The 13,146-nt window shown below is 48.8% G+C and overlaps 1 protein-coding gene across 5 annotated transcripts in view; it reads left to right on the forward strand.

Moving 5' to 3' along the window:
- The window catches only part of capn15 (calpain 15), a 350,926-nt gene that overhangs the window by 77,740 nt on the left and 260,040 nt on the right, over nucleotides 1-13,146 (forward strand). The gene's annotated exons all lie outside the window — the stretch shown is intronic.

The raw sequence follows: 13,146 nt of genomic DNA on the forward strand, positions 1-13,146 counted from the left end.
TCTCCTGCACGCAGATAGTGTTGGCAGCAGCACATGCACCAGAGAGATGTTTGTTGGAGAGACGCATTTGAGGCAGCATCTCTGTGCTATGGACTGATAGGTCTGTAGATCGATGATCAGAACTTAGCACAATCTGTACCTGAATATTTAAGTCTACATACAACAGGTAATCATAGAGTTTTTTTTCTTTATGGAGAAAGATGATGGTTATTGTTGCCTTTCTGGCCTGAGGCAAAAAATGGAAAGCACAGAACACTGATCTTGGAGAAAATTATTTGGACGAATCATAAAAGACCAGCTAGTTTGCTGGCTATCTTTGGAGCTTTGTCTCGTAGAGTTCCAGTCCGGTGAATCATCTCTGTTGCTAGGCAAAATGACTTGCAGAGGAGCGTCCTGACCTCCCTCGATATGACAGAGGCCTTCGCTCAGTGACTTGCTGCATCTCTTTTATTCTTAAACTAAGCATATGGGACCCGGGGTCACATCCAGTTATAACTGAAGGATCAGTTCATTACTCTTACATGTGTCCTTCATCTTTCACCCATCTCTCTCTCTCTCTCTCTCTCTCTCCAGTCTTTCTCTCCTTCCTTATTTCTCTCTTTCTCTTGTCCGTCCCCCTCTCCTATCTGTCTATTCTCCTTCTCTCTCCCATCTATCTGTCTGTTTGTCTCCCATGTCTCTCTCTCACTCCCCTCTGTTCCCCCTCCCTCATTCCCTCTATCTCTCCCTCTCGCCCCTCTATCTCTCCCTCTCGCCCCTCTATCTCTCCCTCTCGCCCCTCTATCTCTCCCTCTCGCCCCTCTATCTCTCCCTCTCGCCCCTCTATCTCTCCCTCTCGCCCCTCTATCTCTCCCTCTCGCCCCTCTATCTCTCCCTCTCGCCCCTCTATCTCTCCTTCCCCTCTCGCCCCTCTATCTCTCCTTCCCCTCTCGCCCCTCTATCTATCCTTCCCCTCTCGCCCCTCTATCTCTCCTTCCCCTCTCGCCCCTCTATCTCTCCTTCCCCTCTCGCCCCTCTATCTCTCCTTCCCCTCTCGCCCCTCTATCTCTCCTTCCCCTCTCGCCCCTCTATCTCTCCTTCCCCTCTCGCCCCTCTATCTCTCCTTCCCCTCACGCCCCTCTATCTCTCCTTCTCCTCTCGCCCCTCCATCTCTCCTTCTCCTCTCGCCCCTCTATCTCTCCTTCTCCTCTCGCCCCTCTATCTCTCCTTCTCCTCTCGCCCCTCTATCTCTCCTTCTCCTCTCGCCCCTCTATCTCTCCTTCTCCTCTCGCCCCTCTATCTCTCCTTCTCCTCTCGCCCCTCTATCTCTCCTTCTCCTCTCGCCCCTCTCTCCCTTTCCCCGTCCCCCTCTCTCCCCCCCCACAGCCCCTCTCTCCCCCGCGCTCCCCTCTCTCTCTTGCGCCCTCTCTCTCCCTCCCTCGCCCCTCTTTCTCGCGCTCTTTTCCCCCCCCCCACCCTCTCTCCCCCCGCCCCTCTCTCTTTCTCTCCCTTCCCCGCCTCTCTCCCTCCCTTCCCCGTCTCTCTCCCTCCCTCTCTCTCCCTCCCTCCCACCTCTCTCTCTCTCTCTCTCTCTCTCTCTCTCTCTCTCTCTCTCTTTCTCTTTCTCCCACTCTCCCTCGCCCCTTTCCCCCTCTCCCTCCCTCTCACGCCCCTCTTCCTCTCTCTCTCCCTCTCTTCCTCCCTCCCACGCCCCTCTTCCTCTCTCCCTCTCTCCCTCCCTCCCACGCCCCTCTCCCTCTCTCCCGCCCTCCCACGCCCCTCTCCCTCCCCCCCGCCCCTCTCTCTCTCTCTCTCTTCCCCCCCCCCCGCCTCTCTCTCTCTCTCTCTCTCTCTCTCTCTCTCTCTCTCTCTCTCTCTCTCTCTCCCCCGCCCCTCTCTCTCTCTCTCTTCCCCCCCCCGCCCCTCTCCCTCTCTCTCTCTCTCTCTCTCTCTCTCTCTCTCTCTTCCCCCCCCGCCCCTCTCTCTCTCTCTCTCTCTCTTTTCCCCCCCCGTCTCTCTCTCTCTCTCTCTCTCTCTCTCTCTCTCTCTCTCTCTCTCTCCCTCTCTCCCTCCCCCCCGCCCCTCTCTCTCTCTCCCTCCCCCCCGCCCCTCTCTCTCTCTCTTCTTCCCCCCCCCCCAGTGCTCTCTCTCTCTCTCTCTCTCTCTCTCTCTCTCTCTCTCTTTCCCTCCCCCCACCCCCCCCGTGCCCGCGCCTCCTCCTCTCCCCCCCCGCCCCCTCTCTCTCTCCCGCTGGGAAATGGAAATCTCACGCTGTTTTTCCACCTGATATTTGGACTGAGGCTGATTGTGGGAGTCTGGAGGTAGTGCTCGTGGCACACGAGGGGAGAAAGATCCAGCCTTGACATGTGTCCTCTTAATGAAGAGCTCAAGTAAAGCAGAAAATGCTGGCAATACTCAGCAGGTCAGGCAGCATCTGTGGAGAGAGAGAGAGTTAATGTTTTGGGTCAGTGACCCATGGTCAGAAGTAGTTGCCAGTGCTGTGCTCCATGTGGGTAATGATTTGTCAGGTAGATGGCGTAGCGCAGCTTCCTATTTCACTCACTGTGTGTGTGTGTGTGTGTGTGTGTGTGTGTGTAATTAATCATGTCCTCAGGCAGTGCTCTCCCCTCTCTGTGGTCACGGCTACAGATTAGTCCTGTTCACACTTGGTGAGCAGCAGCTTGAGTTTCGGCAGCTGCAGCACACTTGTCACCCAGAGTGTGCTCGGATGCTGCACTCTGCCTTGTATTTCGTGTCACAGTCCGTTGCAGATGTCGCGGCTCCAGGAACGCTCTCCCCACAGTGTGTCCACCTGCCCAAAGCACTGATGAGGTTTGAGCAGATGATGGGTCACTTGTCGACAAAATGCCCCTGCACAGCAAGTCTTATTTGCAGAAAGGGAACCATATCCTGTGATAGAGCGTTGAATTCCATGTACTGCTTGGCTGTTTATTGCTTGCAGGGATATCATATAGTCATTTCTAAAGTGTAATATACAGAAATGGGATTTTGAAGAAATGAATTGCTGAAGTTATTTTAAGGTGACGTGTCTGATGGAAATGCAGATACTGTTTCAGTAAGTTTAGAAGTGTCAGGGGCAGCATTACCATGAGCAAGGAGGTAATGAAGTCGCACATTCCCCATTCTGTGTAAAGCCTGCCTGAAATATGCATGTGCTGGGTTCTGTTCTCATTATATTTCACAGCAAAACTGTGAATGGAAGATTCATTTTCAAACATTGCTTTTGGTATGACTGAAACTGAAATTAACATTCAGTATCTTTAGCACAGGGTGCCATTAGTACAAAGTAGTAGCTTTGCAACACAGTTACTTTTATTCTGCCATTGGCTGCACATCTTTAAGTACTCTAGAGGATGAAGGATTAGTAAGGAGTTAAAAAATATATTGGGTCAAATGTAAAGTATGCTTAACCTTGTTGTGGGGTGGGGGGGTTCAGAGGTTGCGGGCTCTGGAGATGTGCTATTGTATGGAAGGTCTGTTTAAACTATGACCAGGAGAGCACGTTGGTTTTGTGAGCCTGGGAGCGTGGCCCAGGAATCCCAGGCAACTTGTTTCCCTGTCTGCTTATTTCTCACTGCTTTGTCCTGTTTCAATAGTATGCACATTAACGAAACATGGATTTAAACTGCACATATGGCAAGCAAAGCCCCGTGATCTGCCTACAAAGACAAGACGCTTGGACACTCCTGCTGTCCAACTTTTAGATTTTTAAGCTGTTCGGCCCCCGTGAGGGAGGTGGGAGTAGCAAGAGGCAGCCTGGGAGGGGCAATGACTTTCCCACTAGGCTCCTGTACTACCTGGAATCAGATTGCAATCATGTGCGCCTTTTCAAACACTATCTTCAGCGCTATACCACTTCGGCAGATTCTAATACTGCATTCAGATTCTGCTTCTTCCTACCCCAAATGGAGGTTGTAAAGTGCACTTGTCACTCTTGATTTGCTCATTTATTTCGAAGCAGGATCTGACCACAGTCGACACTTTGAGATCAGCATTTTATTTCTTTGAGGTGAGCACGGTATACAGTGAAATTGCGGGTGGTGTGGATTTGTTACTGTGTGGTTAGCATGAGCGGATAGAGGCCCCAATTCTGTTGCACTTTGGGAACGATTCTGTGTCACAAGGTAACGGCTCCTATGACTGTTGCTGTGTAGTAATATCAGAATCTAGGGCTCCATTTTCTCAACTAAATTGAAGGTCTATCAAATATTGATGGGCTGTGTGTTTCTAGGAATGGCAGATACTGTAGTGTACATTAACCCTTGCAGGAGACTCGAGAGTGATTTAATTGGGTGAGATGCATCAAATTGTGAGGGCTTTCTTCTTTCCTGCTACTATAATATGCTCAGTAATGAGGATGTTGAAAGCAAATTTGAATACCTTTCCAGAGCTGGGTGGATTCAATGCTATTGCTGTTTACAGGAATACAGGATATTCACACACATGGTGCGCCTTAGCTTAGCAATAGTTTTCTCAGGAGATTCATTGCTCTGGACTGACTGTAGTTACTACATTTCATTGAAATGCTGTATTTTGGCAGGTTTGATGTATTCTGCTTTAATTCAGATTGCAGAAAGACTGCAATGAGTTTGCTATTTTGAAATAATGTTTCTGAACATTAGAGAGGGAAACAAAAGCTCTGTCCTTGCATAGTATGCCAACAATATTGTTTCCTTCCTCACCCTTCCCACTTTCCCCCCTCGACTGTCTTTCTACGATGGCAGTGGCTGGCTGTCCTGTTGCTGCTGTCAACCTTCAGTACTTTGTCAAAGAAAGTGTCTGATCAGAGTGTCACTGGGATATTCGGCCGTGTGCAGGATAATGCAGCCGGGCGTTACTTGGTCAACCTCCGCAGGCAGGCACTTCCAGCAGGGCAAGGGGGTTGTTGGTTTGTGATGGAGGCAAACAGCCTGGCCGTATTCTGTGCAGTCACTCCCCTATGCCTTGGCGAACCCAGCCAGGGTTATAACCTAAAGAACGATCTCCTGGACTAGTTTCGATCGCCTGGATGGGTCGGAGAGGAATTTTCCCAGATTTTTTCTCCCAAAATTGGCCTGGGTTTTTAATCTGGTTTTTGCCTCTCCCAGGCGATCACATGGCTCCGGTTGGAGTGGAGTGTAGAATGTTTCAGTATAAGGGGTGTTGCAGTTGTGTGAGGCGGACTGGTTGGGCTGGGTGCTCTTTGCCTTTCCGTCATTGTGCATAGGTTTATATGTAACCTTCAGGGCTGCTGACTGAGGGCCGTGTGGCTCTTTGTCGGCCGGCGCGGACACAATGGGCCGAAATGGCCTCCTTCTGTGCTGTAAGTTTCTATGTTTCTATGTTGTGGCCCGAGGCACTCAGCACCACACCACGTGGCAAGGCTGAGCACTGAGAGTTGTAAATCCTATTTATTGGCTACAATAAAGCATACCCATTCAGTGCAAGGTGATGACGAGGAAAAGAGTGCAAAGGTGGCTGCTGCTCTAACGAGAGAATTTCTGGCAGATCAATTTGGTTAACACGAAATTGTAATAATCCGGTTTTGGAATGTGCAGTGACAGTTGTACTAGTTCTGTTCAGTATTTTGATTGCATTGATTCATTTGGGGAGTGTGTACAGTTCTGTTTGTTGTCATTGTTTAGATGAATAAAATCTTTGTATACCCACACATGAAGGCACTAACGAGTAGTGCTCGGTGATCAAAGTATTCCTCCTTGTTCAAAACCTTGTCAGCCCCAAAAAGAAGCCTCCAGCTGTATGTTAATACAAATTAAAATGTTTTATTCTGAGGAAGTACATTGTTTAGTGAAATTATACCAGTATTTGACACAGTCAGTATTTAAAGAAAACCCTTACTACCGACTCCTTCCTTCTCCCTGGGCACTGTCTGAGGCTGAACCAGATTGTTTGCAACCTCGATGTGCTTTTCAACCCCAAGCTGAGCTTCTGACCCCACATCCTCTTCATCACAAAGACCGCCTGCTTCTACCTCCGTAAACTTGGTCATCCCAAACTCTGCTGTCGGTGTCCTAACTCGCACCAAGTCCCGTTCACCCATCATCGTAGGCAGTCCCTCGTATCGAGGATGACTTGCCAAAAAGGGACGAGTTTACAGGTGTTTCAATGAAGGACCTAATATTTCAGATCCCGAACTACATCTTAAAGGGTGGAAGATGCCTGTGTGTGGATTTTTTTAACGTGTGGTGGCCGTTGCACACCAGCCACCACACGGGCTTGACAGAGCTAGGTCTTGGTCCAGTGGCAAGGGTTAACCAGGACCACTGGAGACCAGCTCTGCTGCACGGACCAGTGCGCTCACATATCGCAGTGTGGGCTGGGCCCGTGCTGCCCCTGGGCCCTCGCCTCTCCTGGGCCCTCGCCTCCCCTAGGCCCCGATCACGTTGCTCCACGATCACTCGCTGCTCCTGCGCCCGACCCTGCTGCTCTTGCCCACGCTCCAATCAGCGACCTGGACCTTGGTGACGTCTAATCCAGTCGCCTGCTTCACAGCCGTCGCTCTCCAGCACACGCTGTACCTTGAAGTGCTATGCTCCTTTGAAGGCCCCGACCTGCTGATGAACCTTGCACCCATCACCCCTGTGCTCGTTGACCTACATTGACTTCCGGTTAAGAAATGCTTCGATTTTAAAACTCTTATCCTTATCTTCAAATCCTACCGTGGACTCAGCCCCCTCCCTATCTCTAACCTCTTCCAGCCCCACAACTTTCAGCTCCTCCAACACTCTGCTGCTGCCTGCTATCCGGTATCCAGAACTGTTCACCCATCACCCCTGTCCTTACCAAACTACATTGGCGCCTGATTAGTCAGCGACTCCCATTTTAAAATTCTCATCCTCATTTAAATCCCTTCATTTCCTTGTCCCTCCCTCTAACCTTCTCCAGCATCACAATCCCCTCCTGTTCCCATCCCTCTCCGTTTCTCGGACTCTGGCCTCTCGTGCATTCCCCTTCCCTTTGCCCCATCATCGGCGGCCGTACCTAAACCCCACGCTCTGGGAATCCCTCCCTAAACCCCTCTACCTTTCTACCTCCCTCGTTTGTTTGGACCTTCCTTAAAACCCAAGCTTTTGCCGTCCCCCTTGAATATCTCTCTCTTTAACCTGGTAATGTTTTGATTATGTCTCAGTGAAGTGCTTTGGGACGTAAAGGTGCTATATAAAGGCCATTCTTAGCAGGCTGGGAGAGGCCAATTGGGGTTATGGAAAGCTGTATTGTATGCATAGCTTAATATCTGATTACAGGTCTGAGATGCTCGCCTCTCTTGCCTGTTATATCAGTGTTATAAAGTGGGCCTGAGGTGGTGATAATCAGCTTTGATTAATACAGAGCCTTGGTGAAAAGTAGCAATGACTTGAGCGTTGTCAATGTAATGTCAAACATGCCATCTGTTTGCACTGCCTGATGTGTAGATAACTCGACCTGAAAATCACAGTGAGAGGAAAGAGCATGGAGGTTTGTTTGGAGAAATGATAAGTGGTATGTTAGAATGAATTGATGGCATTATTAGCTCAGCAAGAAGTGATGCGTACAGACTAGTCTTTTGTTGGTAAATACAACACTGACAATTTTGTATTTTATTCCTAGATGAGCCTCGTCTTTTCCAAGGATGCTTGAATTCAAACGGTTATTAACATGTTTCATGTCCTTTTTTGTACATTCAGATATCCAGGAAACCCGAATTAGGGAGCATGTGGCAGATCAGGTCGGCACACTGTCCTTTTACTTTGGGTCCTGGCTTTGAAACAAGCTCCGTCTGCTGGAATGAAATTGTTCTCTGTTTGGCTCTAAGGGTTTCAAGCAGGATGTTGGTAATTTCGGTCCATTGCCCAGTAAGCTTGGGTCCACAGTGAATAGTGCCCTAATTTGGCAGCACATTGACAATTTCACTTGGTGTCAGTGGGTAGCATCCTTGGGTTCAACTGCCACTCCAGAGACTTGAGCACAAATTCTAGGCTGACACTCCCAGTATAGTATTGAGTAAGTGCCGCACTGTCGGAGGGGCAGTACTGAGGGAGTGCTGCACTGTCGGGGGGGCAGTACTGAGGGAGCACTGCACTGTCGGAGGGGCAGTACTGAGGGAGCGCTGCACTGTCGGAGGGGCAGTACTGAGGGAGCGCTGCACTGTCTGAAGGGCAGTACTGAGGGAACGCTGCACTGTCGGAGGGGCAGTGCTGAGGGAACGCTGCACTGTCAGAGGGGCAGTGCTGAGGGAACGCTGCACTGTCAGAGGGGCAGTACTGAGCGAGTGCTGCACTGTCGGGGGGGCAGTACTGAGGGAGCACTGCACTGTCGGAGGGACAGTACTGAGGGAGCGCTGCACTGTCTGAAGGGCAGTACTGAGGGAGCGCTGCACTGTCGGAGGGGCAGTGCTGAGGGAACGCTGCACTGTCAGAGGGGCAGTACTGAGGGAGTGCTGCACTGTCGGGGGGGGCAGTACTGAGGGAGTGCTGCACTGTCAGAGGGGCAGTACTGAGGGAGTGCTGCACTGTCGGAGGGGCAGTACTGAGGGAATGCTGCACTGTTGGAGGGGCAGTACTGAGGGAGCCTCCGCTGCACTGTTGGAGGTACCATCTTTCAGATAGGTGTTAAACCGAGGCTCCGTCTGTCATTTTGGGTGGATATACAAGATCCCATGGCACTATTTTGAAGAAGAGTAGGGGAGTCCTCCATGGTGTTCTGGCTCATATTTATTCCTCAATTAACATCGCAAAAAAATGATTATCTGGTCATTATCACCATTGTTGTTTGTGGGAGCTTGCTGTGCACAAATTGGCTGTCGTATTTATTCGTTCATGGGATGTGGGCGTCACTGGCCAGGCCAGTATTTATTGCCCATCCCTAATTGCCCTTGAGAAGGTGGTGGTGAGCCGACTTTTTGAACCGCTGCAGTCCGTGTGATGAAGGTGCTCCCACAGTGCTGTTAGGGAGGGAGTTCCAGGATTTTGACCCAGCGACATTGAAGGAATGGCGATATATTTCCAAGTCAGGGGGGTGTGTACCTTGGAGGGAAACGTGGAGGTGATGGTGTTCCCATGCACCTGCTGCCCTTGTCCTTCTAGGTGGTAGAGGTCGCAGGTTTGGGAGGTGCTGCCGAAGAAGCCTTGGCGAGTTGCTGCAGTGCATCTTGTAGATGGTGCACACTGCAGCCACGGTGCGCCGGTGGTGGAGGGAGTGCTAATTAAATGGCTGCTTTGTCCTGGATCCTGTCGAGCTGCTTCAGTGTTTCTTACCTTAAAAAGAAAAGTGATGCTGTATTGATCTCTGTGGACTGCACGGCTTTGCATATTACTTGCTGTGTGTGCCATTCACTAGTAGGCCAGAGCCAATCAGTCAGGTTATGGAAGCCCGTCTAAAGCATAGCGTTAAATGTGTGATTATGTGCATAATGGTCTACAGGGCTGTAGTAATACTCACCCTCCTGTATGAATCAGAGGTATGGACGATGTACAGAAGACACATGTACAGAACGATGTCTCCGCAAGATCCTGCAAATCCCCTGGGAGGACAGGCGCACCAACATCAGTGTCCTCGCCCAGGCTAACAACCCCAGCACTGACCACACTCGATCAGCTTCGCAGGGCAGGCCACTTAGTTTGCATGCCAGACACGAGACTCCCTAAGCAAATACTTTATGCGGAGCTCCTTCATGGCAAACAAGCCAAAGGTGGGCAGCGGAAATGTTACAAAGACACCCTCAAAGCCTCCCTGGTGAAGTGCGACATCCCCACCGACACGTGGGAGTCCCTGGCCGAAGACTGCCCGAGCTGGAGAAAGTGGAGAAAGCATTCCCTCAGCACTGCCCCTCCGACAGTGCAGCGCTCCCTCAGTACTGCCCTTCAGACAGTGCAGTGCTCCCTCAGTACTGCCCCTCCGACAGTGCAGCGCTCCCTCAGTACTACCCCTCCGACAGTGCAATGCTACCTCACTACTGCCCCTCTGACAGTGCGGCACCTACTCAATACTGTACTGGGAGGGCGTTGAGCTCTTCGAATCTCAACACCGCGAGCATGAAGAGGTCAGGCGCAGGCAGCGGAAGGAGCGCACGGTAAATCAGTCCCACTCTTCCCCCGACGAATGTCTGTCCCGCCTGCGACAGGGTCTGTGGCTCTCGTGTTGGACTGTTCAACCACCAAAGAATTCATTTTAGGACTGGAAGCAAGTCTTCCTCGATTCCGAGGGACTGCCTATGATGAATATGTGATTAGGGGTCTGTTTCAGTTGTGGCATTCAAACGTATTGACCCCATTGCTGTCATAGTTATATATCACACAGAAAGGGTACGGTGGTGGAGTGGTTATGTCACTGGATTAGTAAAACAACGAACACAAATTCAAATTCCACTGTGTCAGTTTGAGAATTAGAAATCAGGTTTTTTTTAAATCTCAAAAAAGCTGGTATCAGTAAAATTTACCATGAAGCTGTTGGTTTGTGATTAAAAATCCAACTGGCTCACTAATGTTCTTTTAGGGAAGGAAACCTGCCGACTCACCCAGTCTGGGCCTGTATGTGGCTCTTAGCAAACAACGTTCACTTGTATCAAACAGAAATCTCACCACCAGCTTCTCAGGGCAACTTGGGAAGGGTAATAAACACTGGCCTTGCAAGCGACACCAACATCCTCAGAATAAATATAAAAATGTTGACTTTTTCCAATTATATTATAGGGATTCACAGTAAACCCATCTTACAATATACTCTGTTCGCTTACAAGGAAGTGAATTTCTGACTCTGCTGATTGTAGGATTCCCTGAATGGTTTCTCCGTTGACCCAACAGTCTGGCCCCTCTCCATTTTGTTCCTTGTATAGATTCATTGAATTTTACAACATAGAAGTAGGTAATTCGACCCATTGTTCCTGTGCTGGCTCTCTGAAAGAACGATCCAATTAGTCCCATTCCTCCGTACTTTCTGAATACTCCTGCAACTTTCTTTTTCAAATATTACTCCACTTTCCTTTTAAGAGCTATGATTGATTCAGCTGCTACTGCTGCCTCCTACAGGGTCCCAATAACCCTCTGTAGGGGGGGCGGGGGGGGAGGGGTAGAGGGGACAATCTATTCTCCAAACCCCTCCTGCGCCCCCCCTGCTCCTGAAGCTATGACATGTGAAGCTGACTGACCCACAAGGTTAGCTTGAATATGTGTGAACCTACATCTGGCAGTGTGCCTCTGGAATGGGATTTTGACTATTGCCATGTTTTGGGTGCAGCTAATATAATGGTTGTTCCTGTTTATTTCGATAATGTGTTTCCCATGGTGTTTGTTTCCTGTCTGTAAAGAGAATAGGCAGAAGTTGCAAGGAGAGCCACCAGCCCCTCTGCCAGCTTGTACTGAAATATCCAGTGCTTTCATCTTACTTTAAATCATTGCCCTATCGCCTGTATCCACTGTTTCTGTCTCTGCCTCAAAGTGCAATCATTTCTCTCCTTTGGCATCTGGTAGTTTTACAGCATGGAATTAAACGTCCACTTCAAATTAACATGTTTAATAAAAAATAATGGTGATCATTGAGGTGCAAGACATTTGAGCTTTAGCTGTTAAATTTGGTTAAGTTTACAAGAGTGTTGTCGGGATTGTTCAAAGCCAGTGTAAAACACATACTGGAATGGTCTTGTAGCAAGTGTCCCACTCTATTGCTCCTCTGTAAAACAGTGTTATATGTGCTTGTGCGTTAAACAGGTCAGTATTACTATAGCGTCTATAACGGCAGAATAAGGAGCCTAAATTAGCACAAATTGGTAAAAGCTTTGTTTCGACGTGGGTGTAAAAATGAAATGGGAAAGGTGAAAAAATGTTTTTTTTTAAACTGTAAATTGAGTGTTATTACAATACAAACATCACAGGATTTGGAAGTGTGTTGAAAATCAGCAAGCTCTTGAGTTGAATGATGAGAAACAGGAGGAGGCCATGCAGCCTTTTGAGCCTGTTCCACCATTGAATAAGATCATGGCTGAACTGTATGTTAACACCATCCATCTGCCTTAGAATTCCATAACCCTTAATACCCATGCCTAACAAAAATCAGTCAATCTCAGTTTTGAAATGTTTAATTGACCGTTGGCCTCAACAGCTTTTTGAGGGAGAGAAATGCAGATTCCCACTACCCTTACCCTGTTTAAAAACTTGAGCTTTGCTCCCAGAGTTCATTCCTCCATTTGAACATTTCTCCCCCCACCTCACCCCTCCTGAATGCTTCTCAACAAAGTGCATAATGCCCTCCCAGTGTCCAGTTGGTCTCTATAATACGTACAAGAAGATTAAATCCTTTGTCATTTTGCTTCAGCAAAGCATGGGATCATTAGTCGGGCTATTGCAATGCATCTGCAGAACATATAACTAACTACCAGTACAAGTGTCTCCCCTCTACCTGGCAACACAATGGAATAACAATCGCTCTGCTCCTGTTACTGTGCCTATTAAAGTACAAAGCTGTAATTTCATCTTGGGATCCAGCTGAGATCCAGAACCCTGTTCCCGTTTCGAATTGTAAAAACCCCTACTTCGTGTTCTGGTGAAAAAATCAAACCACAATACAGAAGCTGCGCAAACTATACAGTTTTGCAACAGAAAAAAATAACTTGTAGTTAAGAGCAATGTCATTTCTGTCATCATTTTCCCTTCGTCTTAACTGCAAGTTATTTTATTCTTTTTGCAAAACTGTATAGCTTTTGCAGCTTCTGCATTGTGGTTTGATTTTTGTCACCAGAACACGCCCCCATGGTAGGAGATTGGTGTTGCTATCCCTTCCTCTTGTATTGAGTCTAGTCAGTATAAAGGAGGGCTCTACAACCCTCCGAGATCTCTGCGCATCATCTAATTCTGGCCTCTTGCGCATCCCCGATTATAATCGCTTCATCATTGGCGGCCCTGCCTTCAGCTACCAAGGCCTTAAACTCTGGACTTCCCTCCCTAAACCTCTCCGCCTCTCTATCTCTCTCTCTCCTCTAAGATGCTCCTTAAAACCTATCTCTTGGACTAAGCTTTTGGTAATCTGTCCTAATATCTCTATGTGGCTCGGTGTCAGATTCTGTTTTATATTGCTCCTGTGAAGCCCCTTGGGACGTTTTACTACATTAAAGACGCTATATAAATGCAAGTTGTTGCTGCTCCAGGCTCACTATGAGCTTTGATGATGATCCCCTAC

Source organism: Pristiophorus japonicus, chromosome 15 (genome assembly GCF_044704955.1).
Source record: "Pristiophorus japonicus isolate sPriJap1 chromosome 15, sPriJap1.hap1, whole genome shotgun sequence".
Classification (NCBI taxonomy): Eukaryota; Metazoa; Chordata; class Chondrichthyes; family Pristiophoridae; genus Pristiophorus; species Pristiophorus japonicus.